The following is a 13,578-nucleotide window of genomic DNA, read 5'->3' as shown; positions in this document are numbered from 1 at the left end:
TATTAATTGAGTTATGGAATGGGAAGGAAAAAGGGGAGAAGGGAGGAAGAGAGGAGAGAGAGAAAGGGAAGAGAGAGGACAGAGGGAGAGAGACAGACAGAGAGAGAGAGAGAGAGAGAGAGAGAGAGCGGGAGAGAGGACAGAGGGACCAGAGAGAGAATCAAGATGGTAAGAGGAGGGGAGGGGCTGCAGGGAGTGGGTGTGGCTTGTCTCTTAAAGTGACGAACAATCATAACAGAAGGGCCTATCTGCTCTTCTTCCAGGTACATTCACATTTGTCAGTACAACTAGGACAGGTGTTTATAAGACAGGTTGTTTTTATTTTTATTTCATACCAGTTGCCTTTTTCTTCTTCCTCACAAAACAAATGCCTGAGGTCCAGGATGACTGTTAACTGGATGCTCCTCTACTCACACCTCCTGTTGAGTGTGAGCCCACCAAGTCCTGACTTCCCTTCTCTAAATTTTTTCATGCTCACAGGAAGCAGCCAAACTTGAACTGGCATCCACATATCCAAAGTGTGTGAGATGTTCTGTTGTACAAGCTTCAGGCAAGGGGCTGGAGGTTGAAGTACACAAACACACATAGACAGACAGACACACAGATGTCAAATCACTGGTACAAAGCCCTTCTTTAATAGCACCATGGAAGTTTAAATACCCAGCAGTCAATGGCCAACAGGTCAAAATCCCATCCTCTGATCCTTCAGGCAAGGCACAGCTTTTAGCAGCTTCAATTAGAAGGCTCTAGCAGGGAAGAGCAGCTGAAGGCCAGGACTCCAATTCTTCCTAACAAAAGTGTCTATAAGAAATTGGTTTGAATAGCTCACTGGAAATTTGAGGGGGATTCCTTAGAATGGTCAAAGCTCAGGAAAACTTACTGTTCTTTTCAGAATTATTTCCACAGAGCACTGAAAGAAAACTTACCTTGTGTTTACTATAAAGAAGATGGACACACTGGCAAGACATTTCCCTGGGTTATCTCATTTGAATTTTAGGAGTTTGTATGAGTAGACCTATTTTTTCAAGTCTACTGTGAACAAGATTATTGTTTAGGTAAGGTCATAAACCTATCAAGTTTCTTTTGTGGATAAAGTTCACACAGTTTAATAATATAAAATAAATTTTTATACAGCCATAATTGTGACAAGATGGTTCATTCCATAGGTCTGCTTTGAAGACTCTTATATTGGACACATTGACTGCTAGTCCCTGTGGATGTTTTCCACCTTCCTATGAGGATGCAGGAAGTAAAATGGATTGCAAGGAAATTTTTTTATTAGGGATAAATGAAGAAGTGACTTAAAGTGATATTCCAAAAATTAAATATTCTTTATTCATCTAATATATAATAAAGTACAGACATAAAAACACAATGTCTTATTTACAAGATATTTTCAGTTTAACACTGAACAGGAGAATGTGTGGTGTGGTGACACACACCTGTGATCCCAGCTTCTTTCAAAGGGTCACAGGTTCAGGACAAGTGAAAAAAACCTTACTAAAAATAAAATTTATGACCAGCAGTGGTGGCCTGTTCTTATCCCACTGGCCAGGATAGATACTTTTCTCATAGAAAGAAAATAAAGCTGGACCTGATGACATCATAGCAACAAACACCCCATAGAGGAGTCAAGAAACAGGTGGGAGAGGAATCCTTGATCCAATCTTCCCTGCCCTCACAGGACCTACTACCAACACACTATACCCTTCTGCCTCCAGAGATTCCACACAAAGAGACCCTGCTGAGATAATTGCCAAGATGTGCTTCAGGTAGCTGAATCCAGCTCACCTTACCCAGGAATGTCACCTGCCCTAAAAAATGAATTCTGAGCTGCATCCAGACTTGGGATGCCCCACTGTGACTACAGTTTTCTGCAGTTTGAATTCTGTTTGCTTTGGAGCTGAGAAGCAGACTAAACCTCTGACTGTTTTAATCTCTGGGACACAGAACTCATATTAACCCCTCTTCACTTAAGGAGTGGGCAGACTGGGGGTTTGACTGTTCTTCAGAGACTGAAACTGTTATTTAATAACAACAATGTCATTGTACTCTTACTGGAATTGACCTAATGATATTTGTAACTGCTTATAGATGTTGAAAAAAGTTTGACACACCCTTGTAAAATGTTTGGATTTAATGCATATATTAAGAATTTTAGATTTTGATCCCTTTGCGCTGCCTTAAAAGAGAAATGTTGTTTCTTTTTTTTTTTTAATTTACTTATTTATTAAGTATTTCTGCCTCGTCCCCACAACCGCTTCCCATTTGAGAAATGTTGTTTCTATACTGATCACACTGGGATAGTTAGAGACAGTTTTGCTAAGGTCAAGAAGGGATTAGAGTGTAAAAAAAAGCAGAGAGAGCAAGAGGAGGGATGGTTTCCCCTGGGTCACCACCCTCTTACCCAACCTTTGGGGACCACTTTTAGGATTTTTATTATTGATGGCTTTTTGACCATGGGCCCTTAATGGGCTCACTAAGTTTGTTTGCCAACAGGTGGACTCTCTCCCATCGAAGCCCATTCAGATCCATTATCACTGGCTTGATCTGGCTGATGGTGGGCTAGAAGAAACCCCTTGAGAGCGGGTCTCTTATTGGAGCCACATAAAACCCAGAGATATGTGTGTCTGTCCACAACAGGCATGGACATCAGCACAAGGGGTGCAAGGTAAAGAGCACTGCAGGTAGAAGACCATGCATTCCATCTCTGAGTCTTCTAAGGAACATGCCTGATTGCATAGACGTTGGTTTTCAGAGGTCTTGATATAAAAACCAAGACCCTCTCCTCCCCAAAAAGACATCTGAAACTTTGAAAAGAAATTTCCTCCACCAAACTGGAAAGAAATTTCCCCCACTGGTTAATGCCCGCCATCTACCAGATGACCTTTAACTCGCCTCACTAATACTTAAAAATGGCCGACCTGCTGTAAGTAAAGACCTGTATTTTGAGATTTGCATTTTTTTACAGCCATCTTAAGCTTACAAGTAAAAATATTTACCTTTATCCCCTCAGCAGGGTAAATTGTAGGCCTAGAAGATTAATCTGGTATCTTACCTCCTAGTGAGACAACAGGCTCCCGGCTTTAAAAGCAATTAGCATTTCCTTTGTTAGTTAATATCTCTTTCTCTCAGCCAGAAACCTTCCAGACTTGAATTCCAGCAGACCGGACTTTCCTGACACCTTACCCTCCCCCCTGCCCATTTGCTTTAACAGCTTCTGAGAAATAATAAAATTTGCAGCTTGATCAGAAAACCTGTTTTGCTGCCATTTCTCGTGACTCTTGCCCTGCTATTCCTCCCCTCCAGGTTCATCAGGGATCCATGTTTGTGTTCCACTGGCCAGGATAGATGCCAACAAATGTTCCGTTTTTTTTTTTTTTGATAACAGTATTGAAGGATGGAAATAGAGCATTAGCTGTAGATATAAGGTTGCAATGCATCTCTTGATAAAAACTAGGAAGAAGCACAAGGAATTTGACATTGCAGGATACAGCAGATGGGCTTGCTACAGATCCATCTCCTGTCTGAATAGATTCTGGCACTGCTGATTTTTTTGCTGTTCAAGTAAGCATAGTTCCACTCCTTGGATGGGAACCCTGAAAATAATTAAAAACAGTAAATCTGCTGAGCCCAGAAATGCATTCTCTTCTTAGTGAAATCTTGCCTGTTTACACTGCTTTTTTGTAATACAAATCAAAAAAAAAATAAAATAAAATAACAAAAAAACCCAAACAAACAAAAAAAAAACCCCTAAAAACCAGAGTCCCTGAAGCATAATTTTCTCTAGTTTTGTATCCACTGTTTTTTTTTTTTTTTTTTTTACATTCTCAAGGTTTGACTTGAACACAGAACCTTTGACAATCATCCCTTCAAAAACATTGAACTGGTACTTGCTACCCTATTCAGACATAGGTAGCATTACTCAGGGTGATTTTCAATTTTGTTTTGAAACATTTCACATATAGGGAAACCCACTTTTTTGTAAATTGGAATGGGCTTTAACGATGGACAATACTTGGTCTGTGATCTACCATTCTGGTTTAATGACTCCATTCAAGACAGCTATGCTCGTATCCAAGAACTGTCTTAGGTACACTCAGATTACAAGACTTTAGAGAAGGTTTCCAATTCCCTTGGAGTCTCTTCTTCTGTGAGTGGGTACAGCTGTACACACACTGGACTGATGGGTCTCAGCCTTGCCCTTCTGCAGTGGCTTCCTGAAGTTTCAGAGCCCTCATTGATCTTCTGAGGTTCTGTCTACATTCCACACAGGGCATTTATCAACACCCCCCCCCCCGCCAAAAAAAAAATTAAATTGGTGAAGGAGCAGACAATAGCTATCTCAGATACCACCATCATGCGAAAGATTTTGAGGAAAAGGGCTGGAGAGATGGCTCAGAGGTTAAGAGCATTGCTTGCTCTTCCAAAAGTCCTGAGTTAAATTTCCAGCAACCACATGGTGGCTCCTAACCATCTGTAATGGAGTCTGGTGCCCTCTTCTGGCCTACAGGCATACACACAGACAGAATATTGTATACATATTAAATAAATAAATAAATATTTTTAAAAAAAGATTTTGAGGAAAATCACACTAAATAAAGGTGTTAAAAATGTTGGCAAATATACCTCCAAGGCTTCAACTGACACAGCTATTCCTCTAGACACAACTACACTCTTCACAACAAATGATCATGGTAGAAGGAAAATGGTTTGAAAACATACGAGCCGTTATATTCCGTGTTGTCCATCCACCTCCAAGTGTGCTTTGGTGACTGTCTGTGCAGGCCAATCCAGTAGTCAAAGGTCCCTATGTATCTCTTCAGGAAATTCTGTCATAAAAAAAGGAAAGCAAATACACATGTGTCTCTCTGTTTCAGATGACCCTTGAGTGTCCCCACCCCGCAGCTTCCTCTTTAGATGACAAGAGGGTGTACCTGAGGGACATAGACTTTGGAGCCATAATAGCCCTCAGTTCTCAGTGAATCCAGTTGACAGCCATAATTCTTAAGTACCTCATTTGAATTAAAGTACCGAGTTTTATGACATATTCCTAATGGCTGGGTTAGTCTCTGGATAAGTCTCCCCTTGAAGTTATTAACAGTTGTCACCTTCAGGATGCAGCATTTGCTAGCTTGGAGAAAAATTCTCATCACTAGCAGGTATCCCAGTAAAATGTCATATCTGACCTTCCAGACTGACTATGAGCACTACATGAGAAAAGGCTTCGTCTCAGGGCTCCACTTGGAAGTTTTGCTATTAGCAAATGGCACACACTCACATGTTCCCCATGTCTCCATCTGCAACAGGTGGGATTCTTCCTCATGCTTCATCTTTAACCAGCCTATCTCAGAGCAATACATGTTCAACAGAACAAACAAACAAACAAACAAATTTCTGATCCTTTCTTACCAGCTCCTCCATGTTGTCAAATAGAGCTAGCTGGGCCTTTAGTTCCATGCAGAAGTTCTGACTGAATGTCCAGTTACTTGTGTCTTCAGAAAAATAAAAACATTTACTCCCAAATCCAATCCAGCTTCTTGGGCAAGCACCATTGGCATTTTTGATTGATACCGGTTCTGGCCTTCTTTCTAATATTTGGACAATAAAATGAATTAAAACAAGAATTGGCATAGCTTACTAAGCTCAGATGTAAGGTGTGAATTTGACTGTACGTTTCCTTTCAAATCTGTAGAAATTGTCTCCTTAACATGATGGTTCTTTATCTAAATGCGTCTCAGCTCAGGCTTGTGCCCCAATCTCTTTCAGGTTCTCTCTGAAAATAGTGCTTCCAGGATGTGTATTTCTATAACATCATCACATTTCCTGCTTTGTGCTATTTCACTACAGTAGCATTCTGTTCAAACAACTACTTTGACAGTCAGTCTGTTAAGTGAGATAACAGTGAGGACTATTGGGAAGGCAGTGTATACAGTGTGGTCCTGTTGCACTAAGGGATTGCTCAGATGTTAGAATACATGGTGGCTCATTAGATGTCACAGTCTTCCATAGCCTAGCAGCTTTCTCTCAAGATTCAACAATATAGAACTTTCTTTCTCTCCAACAAAGTTTCCAGCTCTCTACCTAGTCTTATCTGGATGATGTCTCTGGGCCTGGAGCCCTGACCTTATCTGAAAGCTGTCTATAAACCAGAAGCCCGTCTTTAAAACCAGATGTTTGATCGTCTTTAGCTTGGCCCTTGATACAGATCCCTACAAAGAAGACTAGTACTAGGAGCTCTGCTAAACAACCCTATTACCACATGCCAGGTCTTGTGAAAGGAGCGTGCCACTTAATACAAACTGGGGTTTGTCCCTAGGCTCCCCAATTCTATATATTCCTTATACTCTAGTATAAAGTTGAGCAGATTCACCTAAGTCTTTCTCCCAGAGGCCTCACTTCATTCATGCTCATGGACTGCATACAAAACTTTCTGTCATCTCTTCTCATCTTTCCCCTCTCAACCTGGTGGCCAACAGGCTGAGAGGGAAAAAGGATAACCCTAATGATGGCAAGAGTATAAGCCTTTTATTGCACTATTCTGAACAGTGTTTTTCTAAAATCCTATAAATTGATCACCTCAAAAATCTTTCATTGAATACTTTCAAAATACAGATGAACATTTTACATAACACCATGCATAATGGGGGGAGGTGCTGTATCTTCCTGGACATATTACTCTTCTCTGTCCTCACATTTCCTTGAGGTTCTTCCTTTGGATACTGCTTTCCTTATTCTCTACTTTCAATAGTTTCCCCAAGGTAGACATATGTCTCCTGCATCTCTTTATCGTTTACTAAATGTCATCTTCCCAGGGATGCTGAGCCTGACCTCCTGTGCACACAACAGCCTGTGCTGTTCCTTCACTGCATCTTCCAGCTAGTAGACCCTATGTTCCCAGAGAACAGGAACTTCCAGTGTGTTTTCTCTCAGCCCTTCACACAGTCCTGGCTCACAGTGCTCAGTAAGTGTAACTGACAGTGTGGATGTGGACAGAATGCTGCAGAATCTGAAGAATGTCACTCACCTGAAAATAACAAAACAAGAGAAAGTGCAATCACAACTCCACCGAGGAGGATGTTTGCTGCATAGGAGCAGTAAAGCCTAGGAGAAGACATGGGGGAAAAGATTCTGAGATGTTTTCTTTGGAATTTTTTACCTGTAAAATATAAATATGAGAAAATCAATCTCAAGAATCTTTCAGGAAGAAAGTATAGATTTACTCAGAATTTTTTGTAGATTTTGCTTATACTCCTCCTCTGCAACACCCCTCTCAGAAAGTCCTGGTCTGTAGATGATATCTATGGCTCATAGAAAAGTAGAAGAAAGTCAAACAGAATTGTTGCCATGGAGTCTTCTAATTATTGAACTAAGCACCATTAAAGGGTCAAGAAACAGAAAGAGTAAAGATCAAAATGAAAAAGAAAAAAAAACAAGCAAACAAAACAAACAAACAAACACCTGTGGAGATAGTGACAGGGTGATCTCTGTGAGTTCGAGGCCAGTCTGGTTGACAAGAGCTAATTGCTGAGCAGCCAGACAGCCAGGCTTGTCACATAAAGAAACTTTGTCTTGGAAAAAAAAAAAAAGAAAGAAAGTTAGAACTGAGGGAAACACTCTAGGAGGTTGGGGGTGCAGGGATTAGCAAGAGGCTGGAGAGATAGCCAAGCGGTTAAGAACAGTTGTTTCTCCTCTAGAGTACATAAGTTTGGCTTCCAGCTCCCACTTGGGGCAGCTCACGACTGCCTGTGTTAACTCGCATTCCAGTCAGTGAAACAGACATGTAGGTACTCTTCTGCAATTCCAGTGCTAGAGAGGCAGAAACCGAAGAGTGAGGGGTACAAAGACAGCCTTGGCTATATAAGCAGTTTGAGGCCAACCTAGACTACATAAGGATCATTTTCAAAGAACCTAGTAAGTAAATAAATTAATAAGCACACACATAAAAGTAATGTAATAGAACACACTGACATAATTAATCAGTGAAATAAGGGAACATTTTAACAACCTTAACAAAACCATGTGAAATATATAATTAGTCCAAAATAACAAAAACTTTCAACAAGAATCGAAGGAACTCTTCCCAACACATTTTATGGATATATGGCATTTAAAAGAAATAAGTGTTGGCGAGAGACATGACTCTAGAGGTGTTCCCAGGTGTCCATGGAGATATCCCCAGTTAGAGCCTTGGGCAGCTGAGGAGAGGGAGCCTGAAATGGCTCTATCCTATAGCCATACTGATGAATATCTTGCATATCACCATAGGACCTTCATCTGGCAATGGATGAAGATAGAGACAGAGAACCACATTGGAACACTGGACTGAGCTCCTAAGGTCCAAATGAGAAGCAGAAGGAGGGAGAACATGAACAAGGAAGTCAGGGCCGTGAGGGGTGCGCCCACCCACTGAGACAGTGGGGCTGATCTATTGGGAGCTCACCAAGGCCAGCTGGATTGGGACTGATGGAGCATGTGATCAAACTGGACTCCCTGAATGTGGCTGACAAGGAGGGCTGACTGAGAAGCCAAGGACAATGGCACTGGGTTTTGATCCTACTGCATGTACTGGCTTTGTGGGAGCCTAGTCTGTTTAGATGCTCACCTTCCTAGACCTGGATGGAGTGGGGAGGACCTTGGACTTCCCACAGGGCAGGGAACCCTGACTGCTCTTTGGACTGGAGAGGAACAAGAAGGGGGATGGGGGAGGGGGAGGGAAATGGGAGGAGGTGGAAATTTTTAAATAAAAACAAACAAAAAAATTTAAAAAAATAAGTAAGGTCTTTCATTGTTCTAAATTTTATTCTTTATTTTATGCTTATATTAGCTATGCCTACATATAAATCTATGTTGCAGAATAATTGTACACTGTGAAGGCATGTCTCTGCCAAGGCACCATCTGATAGGTTTAATAAAGAGCTGAATGCCAATAGCTATTTAGGAGAGATAGACAGGATTTGAATGTAGAGAAATGATGAGACAAAATCAAGATACCAATGAGACACCGAGAGAGATGGACATACAGAACAAAAGGAACCTAAAAAGCTTCAAGGCAAAACATCTATTAATTGAAATGGGTAAATTAAAATTCTAAGAGCAGTTACAAACAAGCCTAAGCTAAGGCCAAGCTTTCAGAAGTAATAAGAAGTTTCTATTTCATTATTTGGGACCTGGAGGGACTAACAAATACTCCTCATATGTCTGTGCAAGATGGGCATGCATGATCTACAAGGAGACTGAATTTCTTGGAACTGGAATTACAGATATTTGTGAATGGCCGTGAGAGTTGTAGGAACTAAACCTGGGTTCTCTGCAAGAGCAGCTAGTGCTTTTAACCATATTGTAGCACAGTTAAGAAAAACTCAGAGACAGATATTGGGTTTTAACCTGAATATCAGAAAAGTAAAACAGTCAAGCCACTAGAGAATTCTTACCTCTAAGAAATCCTCAGATAAAAAAGAACGAGTTCCTGTCTCAAAACTGAAGTATTTCTCTCTAGTGTTTAAATTAAAGGTGTGAGCCACCACCACCTGGATCTGTTTCTGCATGAATCAGGATAGCCTCACAGAGATCCATTTGGAGGCACTGCCTCCAAATCCTGGGATTAAAGATGTGTGACACCACTGCCTGGCCTCCAAGTGGCTTAGTTTGACCTTCTGGACTTAAGGCAAGTTTTATTTATAAAACATAAGTATCACTATACCATATGCCATCTCTCCAGTACAAGATAACTTTCAAATCACTTGAAAATTCAAAAGAATTAGTCTAGCTGAACAATTTGGAAACAAAACAACAGAAAACAAAAAACAAGGCTAAATTTGTTGAAACAACACCACCCAATCACAGAGTGACAGAAACAAAGATATAAGTATGGTTTTGACAAGGTATGGACATCTAAACCAAAAGAACAGAAAATAATAATAGTAAAACAAGAAACAAGTCAATCATGTGGGCCAGGCATATTAAACTGGGTTTGACATATTTAGGGAGATAATGTTGCTGCATGTCATCCTCCCAGGAGACTGATCTTTGTGCACACTGCACACTGCTCTACTCCCTTCTACTTCATGCTCCTTCTTTCCTCCTAATCTGAGACAATCTGTATCCACATGCTTAAAGTTCACTTGTCCTACCTCCTATAAAGTACGACTCAAGCATGAAGCCTAGGACTATAAAACTGTCCAAGGAAAAGAGAAAAAAAAAGAACCTCTGTGAACTACTGTTGAATAAAAATGTCTCAGGTATAATAGCAAAATTCTTATCTACATTATAGAAAATCGAGCAATTTGATTTTTGCCTCATTAAGGAACTCTCTTTTATAAGTCCTGTAAATAGAATTCAAAAACAAATTTTTAGCAAGACATAGATGAAAAAGGTGTTATATCCTGAGAATTGCAAGAACTCATAGTTTTAAAAGAGAGAGAAAAAGAAGAAAAATAAACCAAATCCCTGAATACTGGTCAATTAGGATCATGTTTGAGAAAAGACAATTTGAAACAGATTATCAGTTTGATAAATGAGAATACATTTACTATATGCCCTGGTTCTGCTATCCACAGATTTTCCCAAGAGTAATGAAAACCCAGGTTTCCATTATAAATTAAAATCTGCATGTGAATATTGACAGTAATACTGGAGAGTCTTATAAATATAATTTGTTTTTAAAATTCACATCTTGCGGGCTGGAGAGATGGCTCAGTGGTTAAGAGCATTGACTGCTCTTCCAGAGGTCCTGAGTTCAATTCCCGGCAACCACATGGTGGCTCACAACCACCTGTAATGAGGTCTGGTGCCCTCTTCTGGCCTGCAGATGTACACACAGGCAGAATATTATATGCATAATAAATAAATAAATATTTAAAAAATTCCCATCTTGCAGCAGCCAAACATCCTCCAACTTTGAAAATATAAATCAATATTATTGAGCACTGTGGATGAAGCATTCTAAACTTGGAGCATGTGCTTGTGCCTGACCATGCCTCACACTGTGACCATGTGTTCCTTAGGTGTTAGGATTATGATTATACCTAGCAGGATGAACCCTGTCCCTTTAAGAAACAAGCTTCTCTCCTCCCCACCACCCTCTCTCTTTCTCTCCATACCCTCCCAACTTCTAAATAAACTCTCCATACCCAAGCTATCTCTGCATGGCATATTCTGTTTCTAGCCTGCCTTCCTATCTGCTATAGTATGTGTCTCAATCTTTCATTAGGCTTAGATCCTCCACAGCTCTAGAGCAGGGAGCAACAAATAAGTTGTCTGTCATGCAGCTCTGATCACAGAACTGTGTGGGGTTTTTGTTGTTGTTTCTTTTCTTCCATTTCTTTTTTTGATAGCTCCATTCATCACTAAATTTTTTTTTTCTGCTTGAGCTAATCTAATCCACCAGCTTTTCTGTTGGCTTTTCTTAACCTTCTGCCAAATAAAAGCAGACATTGTACTTTGAGATGCTTTCAAAGTTCTGAATCCTGAACTGTTTATGGATCCATGATGCTTAGAATATAAATCTAAGATCAACCGTTTGTACTTAACACTCAGCTATCACATATAGATGACTACCAGACTGTAGGATTTATGGGAACAGCTTCCGTATAGGAAATATCAGGTCAGAGGAAAGAAGTGACTGGGAAGAACCTTCAATGGGCCTCAGAGGAATTTGGGTGGAGTTACAGATTTGTATTTCACTGTTATGGAGACATTATGAGTATATGTTTTCAAAACTCAGAAATAAATGTACACCAGGTGATGGTGACTCAAGCCTTTAATCTCAGTACTCGGGAGGCAGAGGCAGGCAGGTGGATCTCTGAGGTTAAGGCCAGCCTGAAATACAGAGTGATTTCCTGGACAGCCAGGGCTACACAAAGAAACCCTGTCTCAAAAAACCAAACCAAACCTAACCTAACCAAATGGAAAACAAAAACAAAAACAAAAAACCAACCAACGAAACAAAAACCCTACTTCACTCACAGAACCAGCTATGGTTTCAGAAGAGTGAAGTTGTAGAATGCCTCAGTGGACAGGAGCTCCAATTAGCAACAGGAATGTTCCCATTGGGTAAGTATTTTGTTTCAAAAAATCAGCTCTGCTGAGCAAAGGGAGCAGGAGTTATAGGTCACCTTGGAATACAGTATGGGCCTGTCTCAAAGAATTAGTCAATCAGCAGTAAGCAGCAGCATCAATAGTTAATAATTGTAATAATAGTATATCTCAGGAAAATACTTGGTTTAAGTGATAAGCAATAACATTTGTCATGAATTTTGTATTTTGTTGAATATCAGTCTTGCTTTCTCAAAATCCCAATTTTTTATTTTTTTATTTTATTTTATTTATTTATTTATTTATTTTTTATTTTGCTAAATGAAAACAGTTAAGGTGAAGGGACAGGGAAGAAGGAAAAAAGAAGTTAAAGGCCCGGTGGTGGTGGCACACGCCTCTAATCCCAGCACTTAGGAGGAAGAGGCAGGCAGATCTCTGTGAGTTCGAGGTCATCCTGGTCTACAGCGCTAGTTCCAGGACAGATTCCAAAAGCTGCAGAGAAACCCTGTCTCGAAAAACCAAAATAATAATAATAATGATGATGATGATGATGATGATGATGATGAAGCATAGACATTTTCAAAACGCAAGAAACACAATATTGCTTCCTCCCTGAAGACTGAAGTAGAAAATCCATTATATTCTTTTCATAATTTACTAGGCGCTCAAAATGCAAAGGATTTGGTCCCGGGTATAGTCAGCCTAGACCCAGTGCCTCCTTACATTTTTTCCCCATTACAGTGGACCTGTAAAACAAAAGCCACAGCTTCCGAGGCAACTCCTGTCACTGTGCACATTGCAAAGCTGTTGTTTGAATTTGCCTTTGCTGTGGGAGTTGTAGAGCAAGCATGTTCCACAGGGACTTGCTGTGATTCACCAGAGTGTAATTTACCAGATGCCTGGGGAAAGAGTGGGCTAGCAAGCTAGGAAAAAAGGGAGAACACCCCCCCCCCACACACACACACACAAATAAGCCGTGCCTCCGGCTTTTGTATGGTAGTTCACTATTCGTTTTTCTTGTGCAAGACCTATTTACGAATAGAATAACTAATGTAATAACTTCTTTGCTAACTAAAACTCCTGTCTGCATTCTCTGGTTCTGCAGAAACGCACTGTGACTAGCTCACAGATATGAGGTTCAGCTTCTCTGCCCTCTGTGCCCCTTCTTTCCCGACCCTGGCAAGCACCTCTCTGCTCTTGTAGTTTGGTTAAAATATGCATTAAAAACATACCCATGTCGTCCTTCGGCGGGCTGTCTGTGGTACTGAGCAATCTGACTGAAGCCTCTGCAGGCTCTGGAGCACTCATCTCGGGATCACGACGTTGATTCTCAGCTACAGGACAGAAACTTAAAACGTTTTGAGGAAGAAACAGGTTTTTTTTTTTTTTTCTTCAGGGGCCTTGCTTATAGGGCGGTTCCACTCTGCCCTCTGCCTGTGTATCTATCCTATCAGCACAGGCCTCCTTCGCATTTGACAACACTTTACTGCTTTGAATGCCACACAAAAGGCAATAATCCTCTGGATAAGTGAGCCAAATGTT

At 40.5% G+C, this 13,578-nt stretch overlaps 1 pseudogene; it reads right to left on the bottom strand.

The window, feature by feature from the left end:
• Positions 1-3,456: 3,456 nt before the first annotated feature.
• Positions 3,457-13,344, bottom strand: LOC121436400 (annotated as a pseudogene).
• Between the last annotated feature and the right edge of the window lie 234 nt (positions 13,345-13,578).

The sequence above is a fragment of the Microtus oregoni genome, unplaced genomic scaffold, assembly GCF_018167655.1.
Source record: "Microtus oregoni isolate MIOR12 unplaced genomic scaffold, Mior012 000002F_ref0000024, whole genome shotgun sequence".
Lineage (NCBI taxonomy): Eukaryota > Metazoa > Chordata > Mammalia > Rodentia > Cricetidae > Microtus > Microtus oregoni.
Note: the sequence above shows the minus strand (reverse complement) of the source record. Positions and strands in the feature narration are given on the sequence as shown.